This window comes from Protopterus annectens, chromosome 1.part0 (assembly GCF_019279795.1).
Source record: "Protopterus annectens isolate FY-2018-M chromosome 1.part0, PAN1.0, whole genome shotgun sequence".
NCBI lineage: Eukaryota > Metazoa > Chordata > Ceratodontiformes > Protopteridae > Protopterus > Protopterus annectens.
Genome location: NC_056725.1, coordinates 1731197838 through 1731224951, shown reverse-complemented (window position 1 = coordinate 1731224951; position 27114 = coordinate 1731197838). Strand labels below are relative to the sequence as shown.

At 41.8% G+C, this 27114-nt stretch overlaps 1 protein-coding gene across 2 annotated transcripts in view; it reads right to left on the bottom strand.

The window, feature by feature from the left end:
• The window catches only part of SASH1 (SAM and SH3 domain containing 1), a 1700050-nt gene that overhangs the window by 1244698 nt on the left and 428238 nt on the right, over positions 1 to 27114 (bottom strand). The window lies entirely within an intron of this gene.

Genomic DNA, 27114 nt, shown 5'->3' with positions numbered 1-27114 from the left:
ATCCTAGTTGTAACAGTGGCATGTGCAAACAATATGTGAGCCCCATTGTCTAATGGTACTGAGGTGCAGGTGTCAAGATGACCTCAGGCGCCTGCGTTAGTAGTTGTCATTATTAGCAGGACTGTTCCACTAAGTATATCTCACATTGGTCATCTACACATCGTCTGCTGCTGTCCATCACCTTAGATGCAGCATGTGATACCAAGCACAGTACTGCCACTCACAGTGATGTCATGGTACGAGTGGCAACTGCTTCACCAATACAATGAGTCAATGTCCTGCTGTAATTATGAGGTTGTCCAGTGTCGGTCATTCCGGGATGACATGAGTGAAAGAGGACAAGCCTTTGTGACATTATCACATGCAGCCATCTTTCAAGGGAGTGTGGATAATATCTAGGTTGCATTTACCCATAGTGTCATTCCAAGGCAAATATCCTAAACACTGAAGTAACACCCTGACACCTACAAGACAATTGCATTGGATGCATATGCTAACCAGTGCTAGATGTGTGGCTTTCATAATCCACTTGCTCGATGTAGAACATATAATGGGGAATACTGATATCTGTGCAGTGAGGAACACCTGGCAGAAGGCTCTGTAGTGCACAATAGCACTACCACCATATAACTCAGATCCAAACATGTGGGTCATAACACTGGTACGGACCACTCCAGGTGGTGGTGTCCCCATATTCATACAGGCTACTAACAAGTAAAGACCACTACTCCAACATAATTCATCACAGATTAGTTGGGTACAGGTGAAAGTGGCAAAAGCTGCATTCTAGCTTGTATCCTCAAATGCATTCCCTACCCTGTCCTCAGATTAACAACACACATCCATAAATGTGGTATGAAATAGTATGGTACAACAGCAAATAACCTTCGACTGGTGGACTGTACCTAGCCCTACATCAACTGTGCAAAGTACCCATGTACTGACGCAGTTGCATAATGTGTTATGCAATTCAATAATACCTCTGTTTCTAACCAGGTCGTTGTACACATACCAGGTCCCTTGGATGTTGTCAGCAGTAACACAGTTGACTGTTGCTATACACCAGTAAACAACACCCTCAAATGTACCTGCCCTGGATATGTACATCCCACACTCATACACCATGCATGTAAATACCATAGCTGTTGTTGTCCTTTGTACATACAGGTGGCTACATTCATTACACACATGCACATGGAAGATAGGTCCATGGCTGCTGAATGCTAACAGTACAGAAGGTTTGGTAGCTATGTTGACAGAGGTAATGATCCCCCTCAACTGGTCACCCATGATACCTATCATATCATACAACACTCCATGTGGCATGTATGTCATTAGACATGCCCACCAAATGCAATGCCTACAAACGTACACAAATAACAGGACCATAGGCCTTACACACATGACCAGTATTGACATACTCGGGGAAATATAGCTATGCTCTGTATGTTCCTGAGTAGTAACAGGTGATATGTCCATGACATGTACAGCCATGAGTGACCCACAGCTCCTACATATACCCCATGTCAACAATTGCAAACCATGCATGCTGTGTGCTGTCTGGACATGCACCTCATTAACACAATAGCCACAACGTGCTGGGGTGAGATGTTCATAAGCCACAGACCTCACACACGGTTGAACAAGTGTAATGCCTAGCTCAAGCAGAGCACATTGCTGACACGCTTTCAGTAATCATGAGGTGTGTGTAGCAAATATGATGTGCTCATTGTTGACCATTACAGTGCCTTAACTGTCAACTAACAGTTTGTGGCATCATGACATGGAATATTGCTGTGTGTGTCGCTTGCTAATATGTGCTGTTGGTGTAAATGTCCACTTAGCTACTCATTGAAGGTTGTGTGTCCTACCTGTACATGAATAGAGCATCCAATATGGTGTAATGCTCAGTTAGGTCTCACACATGGTGTGGGGAAGGTGTGGAATGTATCCTCTTGACCTGACAGTCCACTTACTGATGGAGACTGCATATGTGTACATGTACTGATGTGTGTTTAGATTCCATGTGTGTGGATTGTCTGATGTTTGAAAGTGAATGTTGTCTTAGTACAGCATGCAGTTGCAATGCAGCCTCAACATTACCTAGTGTATATGGGGATATGCTCAAAGTACAGTAAGCTGTACTTTAGGTGTGGACAGATATTTGGGCATAACTACTAAGTGGTGGGGCTACTTTGCAGATGAATGATTACTGAAGGCAGCTCACAGGTATGTTACAGCCATTCCTACAATAACCTGTGTAACTGCTAAGCTCTGGTGTTGTTGATTGAAGGGGAAGACACACACAGTAGAATGCAGTAAGGGTGACACTGAAGGCAAACCTCTTGACACCTGTAACAGAAACACCTCCCCTGTGCATATGTCAGCACAGTTGGCAAAGGTAAAAGTCAGTAAGCTGTGTAGCATGTGTGATAGTGCTGTAACTGTAATATCTATCATGAGATAGGCAGGTGTTTGATTCCAAGTACTGGCAAGTGGTGTGTGTGTGTGTGTGTGTGTGTGTGTGTGAGAGATCCCTGGAGTGTGGCTGTATTTTACCTGGAGTGTGGCTGTATTTTACCATACTCAAATGATAAAACCCCCTCCCCACATCCACTCACTGCAATCTAGTATCCCTGTTGAATTCATCAATCTTAGAAGGGCATTCTAACTGCCTGTAAATGTGTAAGCCTTGAGGTGAGGCTTGTTTTACCTTAGTCTACTGATATACCCCCTTCCCACATACACTCATCACAATCTAGTATCCCTATGAATGTACTCAATCGTAGAAGGCTATTCTGACAGCCTGTAAATGTGCAATCTCTGTGGTGCGTCTGGTAACAGTTAGTACTATAATAATGATTTGTACATGGGCAGGGGTTCTAATCCCGACACTGGCAAGTGTCTGTGTCTGTGTCTGTGTCTGTGTGAATCCCTGAGTGTATGGGTGTGTATGTGTGTTTGCATCCTGTCATGAGAGCGGCTATAACTGCTTTCCAAAGAGAAACCACCTTTTCAACTGGCCTTTACCCTTGTCATCTGCTGAACCACTCTTTTACCTCCTCCCCGCTCTGGGTAACTATACCTGTGATGACACCCAGTATGGATGTGAGGCTCTGGCCACAGTAGCTTACTATACAGCTATCATGCTCTTGGACCATTATATCAGAAAACATGTTTTAAACATGGGAGATTATAACTGTGATGTGGAAGCTACTTAATGCATGTAGGTATTGTCATACAGACCTGTGAGTAATCTAACGTGACATATGGGACACCAACTAAAAACACTGTCATCACCCTTGTAGTCTGTTATGTACACATTTGGCACATGCAATAACACCTGCAAGAGAAAGGCAGAACATAAAGATCAACATGCAGTTACTGGTGTTACACATGATACATACTGTCAGTATTACAAAATGCATTCTAAAACTCTAGTACATGGTATGTCTGCTGCCTGTCAACACTACTCAACAATGGTAATCTACAATTGTCTTCCTAGTATGTTCACCCTGTGCATCAGACCATGTCCCTGCACCGATGGCATGGATGACAGGGTGCGGCACAGGCATCATCATATACACAGGGTGATAATGTTTGCCAGAGGCCTGGGCTGCACCATTGGATGACATCATGTGTATGGGTTAAGGCCTTTTATCACATTGGGTGTGTGTGGATGTTATGCGTGTGTGTGTGTTGAGGTGCCCTACATTTGTTTCTGGTGTGTGTGTGTATGTATGCATACTGGTCTGGAATGTGGCTAGCCTACACAGGGGTATTGACAGCTGCAGACTGTACAGGGCAGGTTGTACAGTTCACAGTGTCCAGCCACGTGACCTGCACCTGCCAGGGGTTGCATGGCCACTACAAGGCATAGGTCCAGATTGGGTACTGTCAGATGACATGTCCACCGAAACCATGTCCCTGTTGGAACCATCCAGGACCACGTGCACATGGTCTGCTGTGTCCTGGTGTGGACAGCACAGCACCAGCTGTACTGCTGCTGCTACCACCACTATGGGAGTGGGCATGTGAAGTAGCATGTTCATATACACCTTCAAAAGCTGGTGTAGCTGGCCTACATCCATGTGCCCAATGTCTTACTCACACCAGATGATCTAGCACAGACATTCCATGCTCTGGGATCAACATGCCATGGTCAAGGACTCCCACCATGTCACAATCGTCCATCCAAAACATCTGCAAGCTGATGGTGAGCATTTGCAAATGCCTGGATGTTGTCAGTTAAAGAATGGACAGCAGCCCTCTGAAGCCTCAGACCTTCTCTGTTGTGCTGTTCAAAATGTGCCTGTGCCTCCATTACAGCCTGTAACTTGTGTCTGTTGACACCAGTTGACATGCTAGTTCTTGCAGGGGCATGTTGGCCAGAAGCCCCCCTACAAGCAGCCCTGGGCACATGCCTGTGTGGGACATCACCAGTCAGTTGGCTGGGATCATGGTGTGCAGACACACCTTCCATAGTCTCCACACTTTCCTGTTCCATGCTACCACCCACCACCTGTCCTTCCAATATGGCCACTGGTGATGGGGTATGTGTAGGCATGACAACTGTGTGCGAGGATGAGGGGGATACAGGTGGAATGCCAACCAATGGCACAGATTCAGCCCCTGATAACCCTGCCTGTGCCTCAATCATACTTTCATCACTGCTAGAGTCTGTGGGGACACTAACAGCAGGTGGACCACAGGAGATCAACACATGTGAGGGGCAGACTAGAACTGTACATTACCAGTTATACATCACAGTACAGACACATGATATGGCATGCAACAGCATGCAACATGCATGTGATATGGCAGAAGGCTTTCAGCCTAGACAATTATAGTGGTAGTTATCATACATCCCCGAGTTGCACACAACAGCATGCATGCATGTGTTATGGCAGAAAGCATGCAGCCTACACAATTATTGTAGCAGTTAGCATACATCCATGTGTTGCACAGTTTGTGTTAGTAGGTTATGCCCCAAACCTGCAACACAATGCATGCACTATGCACCATTGCACTGCCATGTTTTGTGCACCATACTTCCACATTGTAACAGACCATCACTGACCTGGGTACATCTGCAAATGATGCTTTGTGTTGGCCACTGCCCCTATGTGTGAGGAGAACATGAGCAGAAGGGTATATTGAGTGAATACTATGGTTGCCAGAGCCCTAGCTTGCATATCTCCCCATAAACAGTGCATGTCTGTTCAACATTATTCCGCTTACCCCTGAGCTGAGTCTACAGACAATGTGCATGTGGCTGTACACACGTTTGACATGACTGTCCCTACTTTGCAATGGTGCCACAGACCAGCGCAGGTTAAAAGTACACCGGCCTGATGTGTGGCATATGACCTTGCCAATCACATGTAGTATGACATGTCTTCTGCTGAAGTGATGACTGACATGCATACATGTTTAACACAATGGTGTCCTTTAAAATATGCAGCGAGGTACTGGTGTCCCAATGCAGGGGCATGTTATATTAGCATGGACCTTCGGCTGATGCAATGTTGTCAGTCCGCCCTACAGATATACAGTGACATACTGCACATTGAGCTGATGTGCATAGCCATTGCAGGGCATCATGTGGCTTCATTATTGTTATACAGCGTGAAATACAGACACGATTCATAGCCATGACTGTGTTCAGATACAATACATATTTAATGTGGAATGTGACCCATGTCACTGGGGTGTATACACACTAAACCCTAATGTGGAATGAGGGGCACAGGTCACTGAAGGGTATACAGATGACACCCCTGCACATCTGCAATCATATTGCGGATGCCTGGCAACTATGCCCAGACATGGGTAACTTTTCAGTACGCCATGTTCCACATGCTGTCTGTGTACCTCACACGAGGAGCAACCATGACAGTGATGGCTGACACCAGCAAGGTGAATGTACTGTAACTGTGGCCTGCTGTGGTTGTACATGTATGTTGTGCAACACATGTATGTGTTTGGATACTGTATAGGTTAAAGCTTTCATGTCATGACACATTCAAAATGTTCAAGACATGTTTTGTGGTGCTTTGATGTCATGCCTACACAAGGTGTGCACAGCCCTGTATGACGTTTAGTGTGTCACATCTGCAATATAATCATTACACAAAGGCCATAGTTGTATTGTGTTGAGCCAATGTACAACAGGGTGCACACACATGTACATCCCTTCTACTGTGTGCGCTGCTTCATGTCTCTGGCCATCCTCCATGGCCATGTGTAAACATGTTTTGTCCAAATGGGCATCTATGTCAGTGTTGTCCCATATGACATACACCTGTAGATGTCATATGCTCCACTGAGGACAGGTTTATGCAGACAAAGGGTGGTCTGTTTGGGATGTGGGATATCATGTTTTGCAGGATAGTTAACCAGTGTTGCAGTCAGCCCATAAAATTTCATGGACATGTCAGATAGCAGATGACATTGTGCAACATTCATAGCAAGGGTATACGCCACAAGGGCGACTCCTGTCGGTTTGTCATAATCCAGCTCCAAAACATATAGAGTGTGTATGCACACATATGCTCTTTGTATAGTACTGTTTGTATTACCCACATGTGTGATGCTGATCTGTAGTACATATCCCTACAGTGAACCACACCTCCACCATTGTATTTACAGCTGTCCACACATCTGGCAATGACAGTTTATAAGGTTTAGTGGAGGTGTTTCATAAGGTCTTTAAATAGTCTACATGGGTAACCACTGTGATGCATTGCAGGTCTGACCTGTATATATTAACAGGATCACCATACATTATGTGTACGTGTGTTAAATGGTCACATGGCAGATAATGCAGTTATCAAGTCTAAGTAAAACAAACTCACCAGCAACAGGCTGCTGCCACTGCGAAATGCCAGAGGTACCTAAATAGGAGTGTCAGAGCAGTATGATCATCATCCACACCTGTGTGATAGCTACAGGGTGCAATGTGCATGTTGGCACATAAGGCAGTACAATAGACTATGCTATGCAGTATGCACATCTGTGCATAGAGAAGCAAACTATAGTATGTGGCTTGTGTACATACATGCCTTGCATATGATGTTAAGTTAAATATTGTACAATAACACATATCTATATTAAATATACCTGTGTTATATGTGCAGTAGTGACTTACCGGCCAACTCCTGGCTCAGTGGTTGTGAGACACCCACCTTCACAATACCAGCTGAAGCTTGTGGATGGAGTTCTGCAGGTGTCCCCAGGTTGGCCAGGTGCTCTTCAGTACGTGTGAGTGGGGGCTGGGTGAGTGGCCCCCCACCTGTTGCAACTTGTTATCTGGCAATTACGTTTGCATGCTGTTCTGCCCATCTAAGTCGCTGCAGTGTTGGCGCACCTGCTGATAGGTGCGAATGTGGCCACCAACATCATTTACCCTCCTGCAAAGTTCCTCCTACTGAGCATCCCGGTGATGTGCATCCTGTGGCACATGTCTGAAAAGTGTCTCATGGTTGTCAAGGAGGTATGGAATGAGGTCCTCATCCTCCATGCGGCTGTACAGTGGCAGCCTGGCACATGGCATACCTGGCAGACATTATGACAGTGACAGGTCACAGTAACTCAGAGAAGTACAGACATACAGCTGCACATACATGTGTATCACATTTATCATAATTACAACTGTGGCTTTGCAAATCTGCATGACACTAACACCACTGACATGTTTAAATCACACACATTTGACGCTTACTGGTGATTTCATGTTATCACCATATGTGTGTGTGTCAAGTGAAGACATTGCTCATACTCCATGTGGATGTTGTCTTGATGTGGGCATGTCTGTTTGCCTGTACTGGTGTCTTTACCTATTAGCACATGCCTGGATGTGTTGACATTAGTGCAAGAGACCTTAGTGCTGTGTATATGTTACATATATAGTCATACACAGCCTTAAGGGACATGACCTGCGACTGTGCAGACTTGCTCACAGCAAGTTGTACATGTATGTGTTTTGCCATATACAGCTACATGGCACTGTACAGCAGTATAGCATCATATGTATTACCTGTGTTGCACATGTGAAACACATGGGACAATGGCTAGCTTGATGGTATTTACAGGGTTGGATATCAACTATAGCATGTATGGTCATAGTGAACTAGTAGGCTATATGCCCTGGGCCATGTATGAGCCTAGACTGAAAGGTTACCTAGCTGTAGCCAACAGACAGTTATGTTTCAGTGGCCAGTTCAAGCAGTGCCACAGAACTGATCCACAGGTTTACTGATATATTTGCCATGCGGTCATCACACCATGTCTCAAAGAGGGGCAATGTGCATCTATGCCGGACAGGGATGCATAGTATGGCAGGAGTATGTAATGTGTATGGGACAGGGATCTGTCAGGCATGTTATGATCCTTGTACTAGACAGGTGGATGTCCATGATGTATGTGTTTATTTGAAATCAGGATGTGTAAGTGTAGCATGTCCAACATCTCTGGGTTGGACATGGCTTTATTCAGGGTAGGCATCATGCTACATAGTGGAGCTAGGGTTTGGGAAGGCAGTGTAGGCCATCTGAACATGGCCAATAACACTTAAAGGAAATATGTGAACTATTATGGGTCAATAGAGTGTTGAGTATGGGTGAGCAATGATCTTTATATTCATGGATGGCACCCCGTCATGATTAGGGATCGCACTTATGACTACCTGACTGGTGTGGTGAAATGACTATCAAAGGAAAGACTACTGTCCAGCTGGATCCCATACACACACAGTTTCCATTATGTTGTTCGCTGCCTAGGTGGTAGTTCATGGGTACAGGGTTTTTTAACATAGGAGCTGACAATGCAATACTTTGCAGTGAGATTGTGGCCATACAACAGACACCACACATCTGACCCACAAAGGCCCTTCTGTATGTTGCCCACAGCACTCATTGAGTCAACTGTAGCTCCTAATTCATAGTCATTTGCAAACTTCAATAGGCAGATGCCTTCTGTATTAGTCTGTGTGGTATAGATTTAGATAAAGACGGGAAGTACCAGGATTGAATCCTGTATTACTACAGTTGGCACTGGTTTGCTGTACGTGTATTAGTCAGACACCTTCTGTAGTGTAGGTTCTGCCAGCGGTCCAGTTGCCAGCCAATCATGTGATATAGGTATATACACCTAGTTTACTGAGTGTAGCTGGAACCCAGTATGGGTGCTGGTGTCCTAAGACCTGGCAAGATCAAGATATTCTGTGTGAATCAACCTTACTGTCATCTACATCTGTACTGACTACATCAAATATGTTGATCAATGTTCATGGCCTTACAGACCAGACTCAGCAGTGTAGTAGTGCACTATTTCCCATTATCAGTGGTGCTTCCCCCTTTGTGGGGTGTGATAACTGTTGCCGTGCACCATTCAGTGTGTACACAGCCTGACATGCAACTATGATTGAACATGATGTATAGGTGGAGAGCTAATTGTTCTGACGTTTGTGTAAAACGCACCCTGTGATGTTGACAGGTCCCATGCAAGCTGTATGTATAGCTTTAGGGAGTACAGCTTGTACCTGCATAGTTTTTATTACAGGGACTCTGTAGTGTACATGAATGTATTCATATATGTACCTGTTGGGGGGGGGGGTGAGAGTGGGTTTAAGTTATCATAGCTCCTATCTGGATGAACAAGTACTATTCCTGTTGGTGCAGTACATCTCATGCCATAGTGCTGTGAAGCAGGGCAGGTGTTGTCGTTGCCATTACGATTCATGACACAGCTATAGAATGCTCTGTGGTTGACCTCATAATATGTGGCTGATTAGTTGCACAGTGGCTTTGAGTGGTCTTGTATGGTGTATCTAAATCTTACTGAGGCTGACCAGGGATCACCTCCACATGTGTGTTCACTCCTGCAACAGTTTCTACCTTCTGTGGTACAGTTTATGGCAGGGTATCACCGGTTTGCCATCCTGTTTGTGTTTGGTTGAATCTTGGTTCTGTTTCAATAGCACAATCACTGCACTAATGTGAGTGCTTAAAGTGCATTTGTGTAGGATTCAGCATTTGCACATGCATTGTCCATCTGCATGGGTGCCATGACATTCACCACTTAAGAAGCATAACATTGGCTTTGGAGACTGACTATGTGTAGCATACTGTTAGCCCTGTTTGTGCGAATATGGTGAGTCAGGTCATTGTGGTGATGAAATCAAACAGGCATTGGTACATGAGGAGTCTTCACAGTTAATAGTGGGATAGGTGAGAGTAGCCATTATTATGATTTACTGTCTCAAACCTATTATTCCCCATTACAGCACAATATGACGGTTGGTAATTCAGAGGCATGGTGGGTGATCTGTAGCAAGGTGCACTTTGGCTTCCACTTTGCGCAGAGATAGTTGCTCAGCATAATGCATCTGAAGTTATGCAAGTGCAACTAGCCTGGGGGTGTACATATCCTTCAGGAATATGGATACACCTGCGGCCCGTGTGTTCCAATAAAGGATAATGGGCAAGAGGTGAGGTACGTGTTATAACATGGTCGTGCAGGTGTGCTTTCCGGAGCATTGAAACATGTCTCGGCCACTGAACAGATATGTTATCCATGTTAAGGATTGACGTACGCGAGTCCATACCGAGTTTCCAAAATGTATTATTGAGTAGTTAGACACGCAGTGTATTGCTTGGCTGTCCCTGTTACAGCAGTGGAATTGTCACTTGAACCTTGCATGAAGAGAGCACCATACGGGAAGTGTGAGCCCTAGCCAGTATCCAGATTCCCAGGGGTGAAAGGTGCAGGCCCCATCTGCCAAAGTATCATGGTCTGTCAAACATGTTATCCCAGGCAGAGAGATACTGGATACCCTTTGGATTACACCAGTACATTAGACAATTGGGGAATACAATCCTTTTGTCCCTGTACTGCAGTATCATTCTTGGCAATGGCAGACTGCTACCCAGGCCTTGGGACATACCTGCATGGGCTACAAGACCTGACAGTTTCTACATATGTGTTTCCATGCAGTCCAGGCTACGGCATCCCAGGTCCTGCACAACAACATGGAATATGACAGAGCAATGTGTACAGTTTGAAAGGTGGTCTGAGTGTATGGGTATGTGGCTAATCATGGCAGACAGGCATCTGACAGCATGTTTGCCCCCGTATAGCTTGGCGTGTGACATAATGCTGGACTTTGCATTCACATATGAGTACTGTTGGGCAAGTTTCTGGCCACGTGTACTGAGGAGTAGCACAGTTTTGTAACCTATGTCATACAGTTTGTGTACTTTGTTGTCTGACTATTTCAGCGTGGGAGGTCCCTTGCTTGTCCAGATACTTGGAAGCCTCTCTGAATGTGTGTGCTTTCTGGTGGTATGTGTGGTTGTCCTTACTGTGTTCTGGTACGGGTATGTGTTGAGAGTGGTGATGAGATGCAGGTGTTCACCTACACTGCTTGACTGTCCAGTCATGCTGTAGACTGGACTGCCTTCCAGCTTGCCTCTGTAGCTGCATCCCAGACAATGTGTGGGGTGTGGTGTTAGGTGGGTTTGGCAGTGTACATGGCATAGAGATTACATTCCCCCAGGATGGCCACATACACAAAGATGAACACCAGTAGCTGACTAGTGGACATGCCTGTATAAGCATTCAGTACTACAAGTACCAAGTACTGTATTTAGTTTACTTATTGCTTATGAAGATGTTTTAGATGATGATGCTCACAAGCACATATTTGAGTTATGGACGTGTAAACACTGGCTATTACAGAAACATAGTAGCTAACTTTAGCAGCAATCCTCATCCAAGGAGCACCACATCCTGATAGTTGATTACAGATGATGCAAGTGTCAACAGGTCTGTATCTTTTTCTGTGTATACACACACATATCCACCAGAACCATGAGGTCTGTTGGGCACGGACAGCCACTCCCCAAACAGAGTCAAGTATCAATAGACTCTGCTGCCACTATCAACATGAGCAGGGTATAATCAAATAGTGTACGCCATCACCTATGAAGCAGCTATTACACATCGGCAGCAGTCTCCTACATCTTACACTTCTACTGCAGAGGTTACACTGGAGTTAAAGATGATATGCAACTTGTTTCATTAGCAGTACTGTGCACAACCTTAGATACATTATTTGGAAGCAGCTGTTAGGTGACAATGAGAGGTTAGGCTACACAAACATGAATGCTCAACCAGTGGGTATCTACTCTCAATATCCACTCTATGTATGTGTGCACATAGCCATTTGTCCCAGCACTGTCACAAGGGTCACAACACATTTGCATAACATGTACACATTCACAGAGGTACTGCTTGCAAACGATACTAGAGAGGTGGATATTACATGTCTTATGTGCATGGATAGTTACCTAGCTCTTCCAATTGTCTTTGCTATCATGCTGCTAAACTGTCAGATGAATACAATTCATATGTATCCTGTTACTGAGTATTGTAATTGCCAACAGACATAACTAATGTTTGCATAACATAACACAAATGCTATGCAAGATGGAATACAGATGGGACAGATCTTCCTAGGATACTGCACATTACACAGTTATTGGCACATTATCCCACAATGCAAATCATATTTGCAAAGTAAGCCCAAATTTGACATGTTCATCTCACTAATACACCCATACATATGTCTACTGTTACATTATATCAACATAGAATATCCCCTGTTATAGCACATACTTGCTGGACCAACCTTGACACAGACAGTGGCTGGAAAAGAATTAATGAAGTCCAAGCCCAACTATATCATCCCTTGTGGTGTATGAAGAGTTTGCCTTGTGACCTACAGCGGTACACACACAGAATACTACAGGCATAACTACTGCTCAACAATACATTACTACAAGATAGCTATTTCCACTATATGCATTGATTACACTGTAATTATTACAGAACAGGTACTACATACATACTACAATGTATACATTATTGGTAATTGGAGGGGTTATGGAGTGGTATTTTGTTTATTTCGGTCTTCGTTTTATAGAGATCAGTACCATGTGCTATCCTGATCACCAGTTGGTGTTCCAAAGTAGTTAATTACATGCACATCAGCTGTGTAGCTACTCCATTAGCCAATACCATGGCAACAGTGGAGTATAATTGAGTACTCTGATTGTGCATTGTCCCTTTGCCTTACTTGTGAGGAAGACAGCCTGGAAGTGTGGTCTGAAATCTATTGCAACAGTTGTATGGAGGCAAACTCAACTACATTGTGTGTAATGTCTAGAAGATTTGGTCTACATGCGAGTACTGCTGTTATATTTCTGAACATTGTTACTTGTGCAGGATTTGTCTGCACCTAATACTTCTGCATATGTTTCAGTCTGGCCAAGTTGTTTGACTAGCCCAAGACTGTATGGCTATGCATATCATGTTAGGGGGTTTACAGTGTGCTCACCAGACATCTTTAGTTTAGTGTTAATGTGCATCATACTGTGCTGATAATCAATAATTGGTAACACATCCTGGGTAAACTACGTTTCAACCCTCTGAAACATGATTCGTTCAAACAAACCCCGTCACATCAGTAGCTGTTCCATTGTATACCAGCAACTATTTCATATAGGGCCATGTTAGTGTGACTCTGTCCAGGTATGTCATGGTTTCAGCAGATGTCGTACAGTGGGTGAAAAATTGGTAATGGTATTGGTGTAATTAGTTTGGGTGGGGGGGAGATATTGGTGGGTGTACACAGCAGATACTGGTGTGTAGACACTGCTTTTATACATATTCTATATGTGTGTGGAGGTTATTTCCCTATGTGAACACCTATCCCTTAATGGACTAATACTATGGTAATTGCAAGCCGATTCATTAAGGCACTGTTAATGCTTCCTGTATTGCATGCAGGTAATGTTGGTCCTTGAATCCTTTTGGCCATACATCGGAATGTAACAAAAGGTTTGGTGAATAGAGGATGTCTGTGTATTAATGTCATGGATATTTTCAGTCATTGTAGTTGTGTTGGTGACTAACCCTATTTGGCTCATGTCCACATGACATATTTGTAATAGTGTATTGGAATATACTCTTCATGTTATGTTCATATTATTTGGGGGGGCAGAATGTGCGATTGCTATGGTCCATGCTATACTCAGATTTGAAAACTTCAGATGCTGTATACACACACACACACACACACACACACACACACACACACACACACACACACACACACACACATATTGCTATACATCTTATTTCATACATTTATATGTACCTCCATAGATGTGTAGATGTTTTAACCTATATATATATATATATATATATATATATATATATATATAAATATAATATAGTTATAGATATATTAGCATATACCTTTCATTGGGTACATGGCAGTTTGTCCTATTTCCACACAATCTTCCCTTTTTTTTATTTTAACCTGTCTGAAAACACAATTGACATAGGTACATCTCAGGTAGCTTAGTGGTAGGTTACTCTGAGGATGGTGTACATGGTTGTGGGTTCTAATCCTGGAAGTGGTTATTATTTTACTTCTCAGAACAGGCACTTCTAGGGAAAGGGTGACCGATGCACATTTAAGCAGTTGTAAGCTAGTCTGCCTGCGTTCTGCACGATGCTAAGCCAAGGTTACACCTGTGAAGCATTTATCCATTTAACCGTGTTTAAGCGCCGCTTACCATCACGCAAAACCACACAAACCCGCTTAAAAGTGCCTTAATCAACTTGCATCCAATGACCTTATTCTGGCCCTCATAAAAATAAACAGCCCTTACAGGTCTTGAATACCACAGTCACTGACTTTACCACTAAGGCATCTGAGATATGTACAAGTGTTATGGGTTTTAGAATATACCTTTTACTATAAGCATTCCTCACTACTGAAGTGACAGTTAGTTCTACTGAAGTGACAGTTAGTTGGTGTACATATGTATAATACATGTTAATGTATATATGTTTGTGGAATTATGTGTTGCAATGTGACCTGACAGGGTGTGTTCGGGATGCGCATGGTTCTGGTTTTGTGTCCTTTTTTTATTGTCTCCATACTCCATGTATACACCTCCAGTTCACTTTGAACATCCAACCCAGGTTCTCCTTGATGCATAATTACATTACCCATCATTCCTCCCCCACCCCAAACTCCACATACACAACAACCATCCCTTCTATGGTGAATTAAGTTAATATTAATTGTTATAATACCAGAGCTGCATGTGTTTTGTGTAAACATCAATTCCTCTGGATTGCTTCTGTGTCACAAAGTGTGCTCATAGATGTATATATATATATATATATATATATATATATATATATATATATATATATATATATATATATATATATATATATATATATATATATATATATATATATATATATATATATATATATATATATATATATATATATATATATATATATATATATATATTTAGTATTAGTTTTTAACAGTTATACATATGTAGACTTGTATATGTTGATTCACAAATTACAGTACATTACAATGTACTGTACATATGTACACAAAGTGACTGTCCCATTTGTTGTCAGTATTGTGGAATGCCTGTAGTAAAAGGTGTATTCTAAAACCCATAAAACTTGTATACAGCTCAGATGGCTTAATGGTAAGTCCAGTGATGATGGTGTGCATGGTCCAGGGTTCAAGACCTGCAATGGTTTCACTTTTATTAGGCCAGAATATGGCTCTTGTAAGCAGTTGTAAGCATGTTTAAAAGTGATTGTGCGACATTAAGGCAGCAGTTAAACACGGTTAAATGAAATTTAAAAGCGTATAACCTTTGCGCGCAAACACAGTCATGTCCACTAACTACTCAGGATATATATATACAAGTAAGTGTAGTAACATCTCATTATGTGCTTACATAACTTTACAATCTCTGTTGACTTAACTCTCGGGCACACATGGGTTTATATGGGTGTTTCAAATGTTTATTAAACTGAAGATTACCTAAATATGCAAACTGTGGTTAAGGTATACTTAACATAAAAACATCTCCGCCTTTATTGGGATTTGAACTGTAAATGCATAGATACTATGCAAATGCTCTAACCGTTACACAATTGACATTAATGTTGCTTCTGCCTATTTTTCTATTTAGATGATTTCTATGTGTAAGCTAGGCTAAGCAAAGGGCAGTGGCACGCAAACCCACTGAGGTTCATGTACTCTTGTAATAATAACATAAGAAATGAAAGGGGAGAATATAAAGTAAAATTCCTAACTACATTAGGCATAGACCCTCACTGACAGTCTTCAAGAGAAACCTTGAAGAGTGGATGGGGAATGGTATATACAACCCAGGGATCCCAAAATTGGCTCTGCTCGACAGAAGGACAGTTATTTAATCAATGGGGGTGTCAAAAGTTGACATTCTGGCTAGGCGTATGAATGTCCTCAGGAAGTTAGCCTGGTACCTACCTATGAACCTATACATACAGTAGCAGTACATGCTGATAGCTTAATTTACTGTTCAGGTGTTGACTTACCTTGTGCCAATAGCAGTTGTGTGTACAATAGTTGTGGGCTGCCTATTTTGGATGCACACAGTAGACTGCCTGTACATGACAATTTACAGGTAGTCTTGTGTGTGTGCCATCCATTTTTACTGTGCATGCAGGTGGAGAAAGGTGTTAGTCCCTAGGTGCCTACACTGTCAGTGTGTGTGCTATATGTTCCCTCTTTGCCAAGGCATGGGCATACTGGGCACGCCTCCGTCTGCCTACTGGGGCTGGCTCAGGGTGTTTGTTGTCTAAGTACCTCTGTGCCTGTGGGGCCCTTGGCAATGGTGGTGGGCTGTGAGGGCCATCTCCATTCTGTCCCTGCTGCAGCTGTTTCCGCATGACTATATTGTGTAGCATGGCACACACTATGAAGATGTGGGCACATGTGCCTGGAGAGTAATGCAAGGCTCCACCAGATATGTCCAAGCAACAGAACCATGATTTGAGCATCTCAAACACATGCTCTATGATGATTCTGGTTTGTGCATGTGCCTCATTATGGCTTTCTTGCATGGGTGTGTGTGCATTTCTGATGGGTGTCATCATCCACGGTTCCAGTGCATAACCAGCATCCCCCACCAGATGGCCATATGGGATGTCCCCCCTGGCAAATGCCTGATACAGCTGTGAGGCATGCCGGATGTGGGAGTCACGATAGCTTCCAGGGCTGCCAGCACATACATCCATGATAACGCCCTGGGCATTGCACATGACCTGGCAGTTGATGGAGGGGTATCCCTTGCAGTTTATGTAGTGACTTGATGTGTATGTGCATGCAGTCTATTGCACCCAGTACCTCCAGGTATTCTGCCACATGGTGGAAAAGACGCATATTGCTGGCCAACTCCTCCTGCATTTGGGGGAAGTATATGTGCTCACTGGCATGTGGTAACATGGCATCCAGGAACTGGTGGAGTACCCTGGATGCTGATGCCGGTGAGATCCCCGTGATATCCCCAGTTGGCCTTTGAAAGGTACCTGTGGCTAGTATTCTCAGGCTTACACATACCTTGGTATCCATTGGGATGGGTTCCCCTCTGTTTTTTCTGGCTCTGAGGCATGACCAGCACAGCTCCACAAGTTGCTGTAGGGTGTCCCTGTCCACCCTGTAATGCTCTACTATCTCCAGATCATGTAGCCCCTGGTAGGTTACCCTGGGTTTGAACACCCTTCTCCTCCTCTGGTGCCTTGAACACTCCTTCTCCTCCTTTGGTGCCTGTGGTGGTTGTCAGCATCATCCTCCTCACCACCTTCAGTCTCCATCACATGCTGGTGGATCAAAGCAACGGCAGCCCCTAACATGTACATATTAAAACTTCCCCGTTTGTATACACCAATGATGCAGTGTGTATGGGAAAACACAAGTGTGTGTGAGGTGCTTTCACACTTTATACTACTCTGCTATAGATGCTGCTGTTGTAATTGGCTGCTGTTGTAATTGGCTGTGTGTGAGCAGTTCCAGCTGCAAGGTATCTTACTTATGGGTTTTACATTGCTTACTGCAAGTGTGGGGGCTGTAGTGTGGAGCTATGCTTGCCTGGCTTGATTCATCTGTTGCCCTTTAATTCCCATTTAAACCTAGATCCCCTCCCATTGTCAGGCATGCATCCACCTGCCCGCTTTATTGTCTTGTACTTTCCCTACCCAGCTGTTTGTTGCAAAGTGTGTTATCTAGCTGATATAATGCAATTCTACTTTGTTCTGCTGTGACTCTTTACTGTTTTCTTTGCAGTATAGCCCCCCCTTTCCTGTTGTGCAGGTAGCTGCTAGCAGCCTTGTTAGTGGTTGTCAATGGCCCACTGTAGGTTCCTAGGTGTTAATTGCTCATTTGTACTCCAATTTCCCTGCTGCTGCATTTCCTTATTTTTTTCATATATCTTTCCTGTTCCAGCTCTGTTATTGGCCCTTCCCCTCCCCAGGTGGTTAATGAGCATGCTCACAGATCTGAAGGCTTGCGGAGCTTTCTCCTGTGAGCTTGCACATTCCTGCATTTACCTCATAAAGGCCATCATGTGCACAGACTGGTACAGCTAAAAGTATGTCCCCGGTCTAAACGCTGCATGCCATACACTACACTCTCTTGTAGGTATGTGCATTGCAGTGGGCTAGCCTGCCTCCCCCACTCCAGAACAGGTGAGCTGGCATCAGCTGCTAGCACTCTACTTTCCTGATTAACTCTTCCAGCACTTAGGTCACAAGTCGACCAAAGGAAATCTGGGTTACATTCATGGCTTGAACACCATGTGCCACAGAGCAGACTACAAATTTAAATCTCTTTCAAAAATGGATACAGATTTGTTTCTTTGAAAACAAAGTAGCATTTAAGATATCTACTGTAACAAATAGTACTGGCCACATGCCATATATACAGTTTGTAAATTACCTTCTTTCTACAAGTTTTTCTGCACTTAGTGTATTGAAAGAATACAATAGTATGCAAGAAAAAAGTGTAATAAAATTGTTTTGGATTATACAAAGCATATAACTAAAACTGTGTTGCTAATGTTTGTATTAGTGATTTCGTGACTAGGCCTCCATCGTAAATATGTTTGCCCATTTGGACTTAATTAATAAAGACAATTTAGGTCACGATCCAAAAATTTTACTTTGTCTCAAGTAGTGCCTGCAAGCACACTGCCCAGATTAGTCCCTCTTGAAATCTGAACTCCATTGTACAGATATCCTTTTCATTTTGTGATGTAAGCTTCTCCAAATGTTCTTTACTCAGGGGTGGCTCATGCTATTGGGCTGCAGGACTGCAGCCCCCCCCCAGCTGTAAACAAACAAGAAAAAGAAAAAATAGAAAATAAATAAAAGAAAATAAAAAATAAATGAGTTGTGGAACATCATATGCATGTGCTCTCACAGCATTTCTGAACTGCTGGTGAACCAGTCTGGAGCATGCGTACAGAATCCAGACTGTCTCACCAGCAGTCCAGATTGGGTAAAGAGCATTCAGCAGCACTATCCCAGAAGTACTTGAAGGGGGATTGCACTGCAATGTCCACAGGCTGGGTAGCACCCAGCCTACTCTCGTGGGAAGGACTTCTTGTCACAGGCTTCAGAAGGAAGGACGTGCTTCAAAGGTGGATGAATTTAGTGTTGTGGATATGCGTTCTTTTAACAGACTTGACTTTGATGAAAGGACTTGCTTGGATAGACTGTGAAGTAAGGAATATGGTGTGTGCATGATGCCCCAGGTGCCATATGATGGTGGGTAGAGAACAGGCTTGGGTCCAGGTGGCAAGAGCCTAAATTCCCTACCCACCACCATTTGTAAAACCTTTGCAGATTTTTCTTTCATATTTGTTCTGTTCTCTTCCTCATAAAATCTGTGGTTTCTGTATGTCTGTGTCTTTACAAAGCCACACATGCAGTGGTAGCATTGTTGCCTGACAGCTACAGGTTCTCTGGTTTGATTCTTGGCTGTGGTGCCTTCTGTGTGGAGTTTGCATGTCCCCCCCCCTATGTTTGTGTGCGTTTGCTCTTTTGTCCTCCCATCTTACAAAGACATGCGTTTAGAGTGTTTCTCCCTGGGCCTCAGCTGAAGATTGGCTTTTGTTCCAAGTCAGACTTTCCTGGTTAACAAATGTTAAATAAAAATGACAAGCATTTGAATTTCAGACTTCATATTCTTCAGAAAGTACATGGTAACACAAAACCTTTTATTCTAGCAATTTTCTAAGTTTATAAGATGGATATTTGAAATATGTCCCTATTTTTGGGAATGTATTCCCCCATTCTTGGCTTCATCCAGGTTTTTTGTGCTAAGGTTGAGTGCTATGGTAAGAACTGAATTCACTGAATATGTTTGGGGGCTGTATTCCCCCCATTATTGGCTTTGTTCAGGTGTTTTGTGCTAAGAGGTTGACAGCTATGGTGAGAATTGAATTCTTTATGGTAGCCATTAAGTTTCAGTCTTCCTGTCTTTTACAAAACAGCTGATTTGGCATAATGGTATGTTGCTCTGACTGTTTTGCACAGGGTCCTGGGTTCAAGACTTGGCAGTGAAATGTATGGTGGTAACGCAGCATTTTATTCTAGCAACTTTCCAACATTATACAAGCAATGTTTAAAATGTGTCCCTGGTTTTTGGTCTTTTGCCCTCCCCCCATAAATTTTGACTTTTTCCAGATTTCTTGTGCTGCAAAGTTCAGAGATACAGCTGAGTGTGGAGTAGATTTTACAAGGAGCTGAGAGCTGCAGGGGAGCAAATGTTTAGTGCTACTTATGCTGAGTGTGCTCGCATTGTTAATAGCACAACAGGTAGTGTACTTGCTTTTGATGCAGAAGGTTGTGGGTTCTACTCCCACAGTAGGTAGATGCATTACTGATACTATACTGCATTATAAAGGGGGTGGATGCTGCACTCATTTTTGGTGAAGATACCTAGTAACTATGAACCTGTTATCAGTTTGCCATCCATTCCCTATTGCAATATTACTAGCTTATCATTTTTTTAGTGTAGCATAGGCAATTTATTCCTCAAGGGCAACAGGCACTTTATTTGTAGATGAAACAATTAAATATAAAATTGTTTGCTAGCAGCAACCTCTTCATTAGTTACAGATCTTTTTAATGTGGAATTATTTAGATGACTTTTACTTCTTCAGAGATTGTGTATATTTACTGATACTGATGGACTGTAGAAGTTCGAGTAGACTTTTATCATGGCAATGTCCTGAATTGGGCAGTTTTGTCATTATTGGTGCATGCATTTGGTTTCATTATTTACTGGAAAAATGTTCAAAACAATAAATTTATAACACCCTCTAAAACTGTACTGTATTGTACAAGGAATATAATTTAATACAATCAGGAAGGTGTATGAAAGTACATGTATGCAAGGGGCCTGTGATTTGAAAACAGCCCAAACCCAAAGTTAATCTTTATCTGCCACTGGCAAAATGTATTTTCTTTGAAAGTGGATTTCAATGAATGTGAGTTTCAAGGGCAGAGAAGTTTTAATGCTAAGTTTGTTTTCATTGTGAGACTGCATTGCTTTGTTTAGCAGATATCTACTAGTGTTTGCACTGTAAAATGCAAAATAAAACTTTCAAATGAAGTCCAAATCATTGCAAAAGTAAAGCAGTATGCTCATTAGTGTTTATGGTAAATGGGGTGAAATAGCCAAGTAATGGTTCATTGGAATGGCTGCAGGGGGGAGGCTCCATTCAACCATGATTTTGTGAGGGGGGAAGGGCAGCAAACTCAAAGACAGTCCCGGCTGAATTATATCTCTCAATTGTCCACATTTTTGCTTCTTGTTTTTGGTTTGCTCCTTATAAAATTTATGGTTTTCTGGCAAATCATTTAGGACTTAAGTCACTAAATAATGACAGACACCGAGTTTCAGACTTCATAACCTTCAGAAAAATGCATGCTAAAGCAAGGCCTGTTATTCTATCAACTGTCTCAGTTTATACAAGAGCAATTTTAATACTGTTTATATTTCCCCCCCAATATATTTGGTCTTGTCCGGATTTCCTGCATTAACAGGTTGAGAGATAAGTGCAAATAAATTGCCGGCATATCCAAACTTCTCAACTATCCCCGATTTTGGCTCAAAATGTTGCTCTTTCCCCTAAAAATCCCTCCGCAAAATGGCAATTTTGGAAGAAAACGTGGAGGGTTTACAATTAATAAATAACTGTAATAATCAGACGAAATGTATGTAGATTTTTTTATTTTGTCAGCTGCTCAAGTTAGCAGTACTAATATTAATAATACGAAGGTACTAATATTAAAAAAAAAGTGTCCCTTCAGATTCCAAGCTGTATTGTGTGGCTATTTTATATTTTTGCATCACATTTTTGGTCCATTTTTCATAAAATTGTGTTTTTTTGGCAAATTAGTGGCAAATCATTAAAGACGGACGTTAGAAATAATGACAGAGAGTTTCAGATTTCATACCCTCCAGAAAATTCATGCTAATGCAAGACCTACTATTCTATTATCTTTCTAAGTTTATAAGAGTAATATTTAAAAATTGTCCTTATTTTTGGGCCATTGTCCCACTTCTATGTGTGGCTTTGCCCAAATTTCTTTCTCTGTGGTTGAGAGGTATGACAAATGTGTCAGGGCCATCACAGTCAGCCAGAGACATTTCAAATTGTGACATACTTGTTGCACCCCACTCCCCCATACAGTGACTCTGGATGTGTCCAAGCAAGGCAAGGAGCAGTTATGTAGTGTAAATGTGCAGAGTATCCCCCCATCAAAGGTAGACACAAGTACTACAGTGGCTTTTCATCTGTCCTTGATTTTGCAGAATGTTCTGGTTTCTGTCATATTTTTATACTGTTGATTTATGCTTATTATTATTCAGAAAGTGCCTGTTGCTCTCCGTTTAAGTAGCAATGCTTTAATGACCATCAGGTAAGCTTGTCCGAGATTGTAAGATGCAAATAAGCGTTAATAAGCATACTGTTAAAGAATTGCCAACATTGAAAGCCTTTCTGTTGTTGCCAGGCAGAGAATACTTACATAATTAGATAACGTATAAGCCTTGGGTATTGAAATGCATATGACAGTATGTGTAATAAAGGACTGGATTACAGTATTTTAAGAAGCTCATCACCTTTGTTGGAGACTTGCAGTCATCTTTGCAGGGTTAAAAGTAAACTAAACAGAATGCCAATCTATCATGTGTGGTCCATAACCTGTGCAGTAATCCTTTAAGCAATTTATCTTGAGTTTGTTTCTTGTTTGCTGTTCATTTTTTACTTTGATCATGTTTTCCCCATGAAACAAGTAGATAGTTGTTGTCAGGCAACAAGTCTTTTTTGGATAAGAAACATTTTTACAAGTGGGGGTATCACAGAGATTGCTACTTTCAGCATGCTACTTGGTACTTTAATAAAGCAGAATATAAATTATAATTAGAACTGCAGTGCAAGGAGAAGTGGTTTGAGTTGAGTGCTGCTTGTTTTTCTTATACTTGATTTGACTGCCATTCCAGTAATGTATTTAAAAAGTAATTTATTTTTTCATGCCTCAACCTTTTTGTTTCCATCTAGATATTAAGTAAGCAAAGAACAAAATGCAGGTGGTGTAGGTAAACGATTTCTCCACAAACTGTCAACAATATCCAAAAACGAAGGTACCAGACCACAGCCAAATCGGTCATAAAATTTATTACACAGAAGATAAAAACCAGGTAAGCGCTTTCACAGGCTCAAAAGGTGCTTCATCAGACAATACATTCATCCAACTGCCTCTATTTTAAATTAATTACAGCCAATGCACAAGCATCTTCAATTAAGCACATAGTTATATTTAAAGCAATAGCACTGTTACCGACACATTTTAAAATACTCATTCTAAAAATATATGTATACTAATATTAACATTTATATAACTGAGTTATATATAAAAAGCTGTATACATGTAACAAAAAAACACATGTGCAGCCTTAACAATTTAGGTTCATAGGTTCATAGATTAGTACTAAGCTAACTGGCCTTGCGAGCTATGTTAAGCCTAGCCAAATTATCCCTTGTGAGATTCAAACCCTGCACCTTGTGTTTATAAGGCAAACACCTTAACCATCAGGCCACCTTCTCAACCCTAACAGATTGGTCACCTTCTAAGCGGTCTATTGGATAAAATGGGCTGAATAGAGATTTTATCATTTAATCCCCTGCCCATAGTGGCCCTCATCCTTATTATCCACTCTAATTCCTTAGTTTCCACTATATTCCTAATGGCACCCCCCCATTACCTATATACACTTTCTCTATCACCAAAAACTTAAATATATGCTGTGTTCCCATTTCCATCACATGTTTTGCAAGGGCATTCATTTCTGCTTGTCTAGATATATCATAAAGATATTCTCTTATGCGGTCTCTGAATCTGCAAGTAGTCATGCCCACATAAAATGATTGGCAAATAACACAATAAGACAGATACACAATATTAGTAGTGTTACAATCTGCTTTAAGCCTAAAACTAAGTTCTTTCCTAGTGCCCAGTTGAACAAAATTCCCACTGCTATCAATAGGATGACAGTAATTACACCTATTACAGGGAATGTGCCATATTTAATTCCATGTTCTGGGTTGGTGCTACGTTTATTATTTCTAGGACCACATAATAGTCTTTTTAATGATTTTTTTATTTTTATATGCATAGTGTGGATAGTCTCCCACCAGAGCCTTTACCTGTTCATCAGCAGATAATATATTCCAATTCCTACTGAAGATATTCTGTAACAACTTAATGTTGCTTACATATGTAACTGGGATTCTCATGAATCCTTTCGGTCCTATTTTATGTGGAATGTTTATGAATGTATTGATGCTACATGGGTCAAAAAATGTAATATAAGATAGATAATGCTCTGTTTGAATGTCTGCAAAATGGTCTAATTAATTATGATTTGTATAATTATCTTAGAGTTCACTTCTGTGGTGCTGCAGCGGTAGCGTTGTTGCCTCACAGCAAGAGGTTCTCGCGTTCAATTCTTGGCTGGAGTGCGGGGAGTGCCTTCTTTGTGGAGTCTGCATGTCCTCCTCGCAGTTGGGTGGGCATTCGAAATACATGCGTAAAATGGGCTTGCCTTCGTTGAAGGTTGAATGTCGAGCTGGTACCTCGGCCCTCGTGAAATCTATTGCCAATCATTAGCGGATCGGAGTTCCACTGTGGCGACCCCTAACCGTGAAAAGTTGAAAGACAACAACATAATTATCTTAGAGTTTCTGAACCTATTGTACCTTTAATTCTGGGGCTACCTAAGATACACAAAGATCTGGTTACCCCCCCCCCCCCTTTGAGGCCAATCATAGCGGGACAGGGTTGGAACACAGAACCTTTGTCCATATATATGGAACATCATATGAAACCAGTTCTAGCTAAAAATAAATACATTTTGAAGGATACACAACCTTTTTGGGGGGATTTGTTTGAGCATGTCAACAGAACACCTCCCACTGACCAATGTCTACTGGTCACCATGGACATGAAGTCCTTATTTACAATGATCCCTAATGATTTGGGTCTAGAGTATCTGAGGCAATACTTTGTGGAAGATGCTACTTATGAACCAAGAACAACAGATTTCTTGTGTTTCCTGGTGGAGATCATATTGGAGGACAATATTTTTATATTTGAAGAAAAAATGTACCGGCAGTTGGCTGGCATAGCTATGGGCACTTTGCGTGCCAATAACTATGCCAACCTGGTCATGGCCAAATTGGAAAAGGACATCTTGAGAGGTCAATGTGGTATTTTATCGAAGATTTGTGGATGACCTCTTCCTTTTGTGGGAAGGTCCACTGAGGCATTAGAGTCCTTTCTTGTTAATATGAAAAATAGTACAACGTTCTTAGAATTTATGGCTAGTAAATCTACAATTTCTATTGATTTCTTAGATGGGAGAGTTTTGAGAACTGAGGGTGGGAGCTTCCAAACTGAAATCTTTAGGAAAGAATGTCATATAAATACTTACGTTCACAGGAGCAGTATGCACCCCTCACATTTATTTATTTATTGCAGTTGGTTTACCAGGATAGTCCATTGGGCCATTGAAGAACCCATTTTCAATGGAGTCCTGGGGAGAAAAGCTCCAAAAAATAAATGTACATTAACATTTGACAGTAAATATGTAGGTACATACTATAAAAGAACATAAACAAAACATAAATGTACTTAACATTTGACAGTGACAATATTGGTACAGGCATGTATTCACTAATGTCATGAAGGGGCAAACCCTGAGAGTTTCAAGACTGACGGTGGATAATCAGAGAATGGAGAGAGAGATGGAACACCCGGAAAATAATTTTGTCAGAAGGGGATATAGCAGATGGGAAGTCAAGTCTGTAGTGTCAGTAGGGGATATAGCAGACGGGAAGTCAAGTCTATAGTGAAGGGAACTAAACATTCAAGAAATAAAAAGGCAAGACCATTTTTTTCTGAACAGCAGACTGGAATTCCACATAAAATAGGACTGAAAGGATTCAGGAGAATCCCAGTTACATATGCAAGTAACATTACGTTGTTACAGAATATCATCAGTAGGAACTGGAATATATTATGTGCTGATGAACAGGTAAGGGCTCTGGTGGGAGGCTACCCACACTATGCATATAAAAATAAAAAATCATTAAAAAAAGACTATTATGTGGTCCTAGAAATAATAAAAGTAGCACCAACCCAGAACATGGCACATTTCCCTGTAATAGGTGTAATTACTGTCATACTATTGATAGCAGTGGGAATTTTTTCACCCGGACACTAAGAAAGAACTTAGTTTTAGGCTTAAAGCAGATTGCAACACTACTAATATTGTGTATCTGGCTTATTGTGTTATTTGCCAATCATTTTATGTGGGCATGACTACTCGCAGGTTCAGGGAGAACATCTTTATGATATATCTAGACAAGCAGAAATGAATGCCCTTGCAAAACGTGATGGAAATGGGAACACAGCATACATTTAAGTTTTTGGTGATAGAGAAAGTGTATAAAGGTAATGGGGGGTGCCATTAAGAATATAGTGGAAACTAAGGAATTAGAGTGGATAATAAGGATGAAGGCCACTATGGGCAGGGATTAAATGATAAAATCAATACTCAGCCAATTTTATGCAATTGACTGCTTAGAAGGTGACCAATCTGTT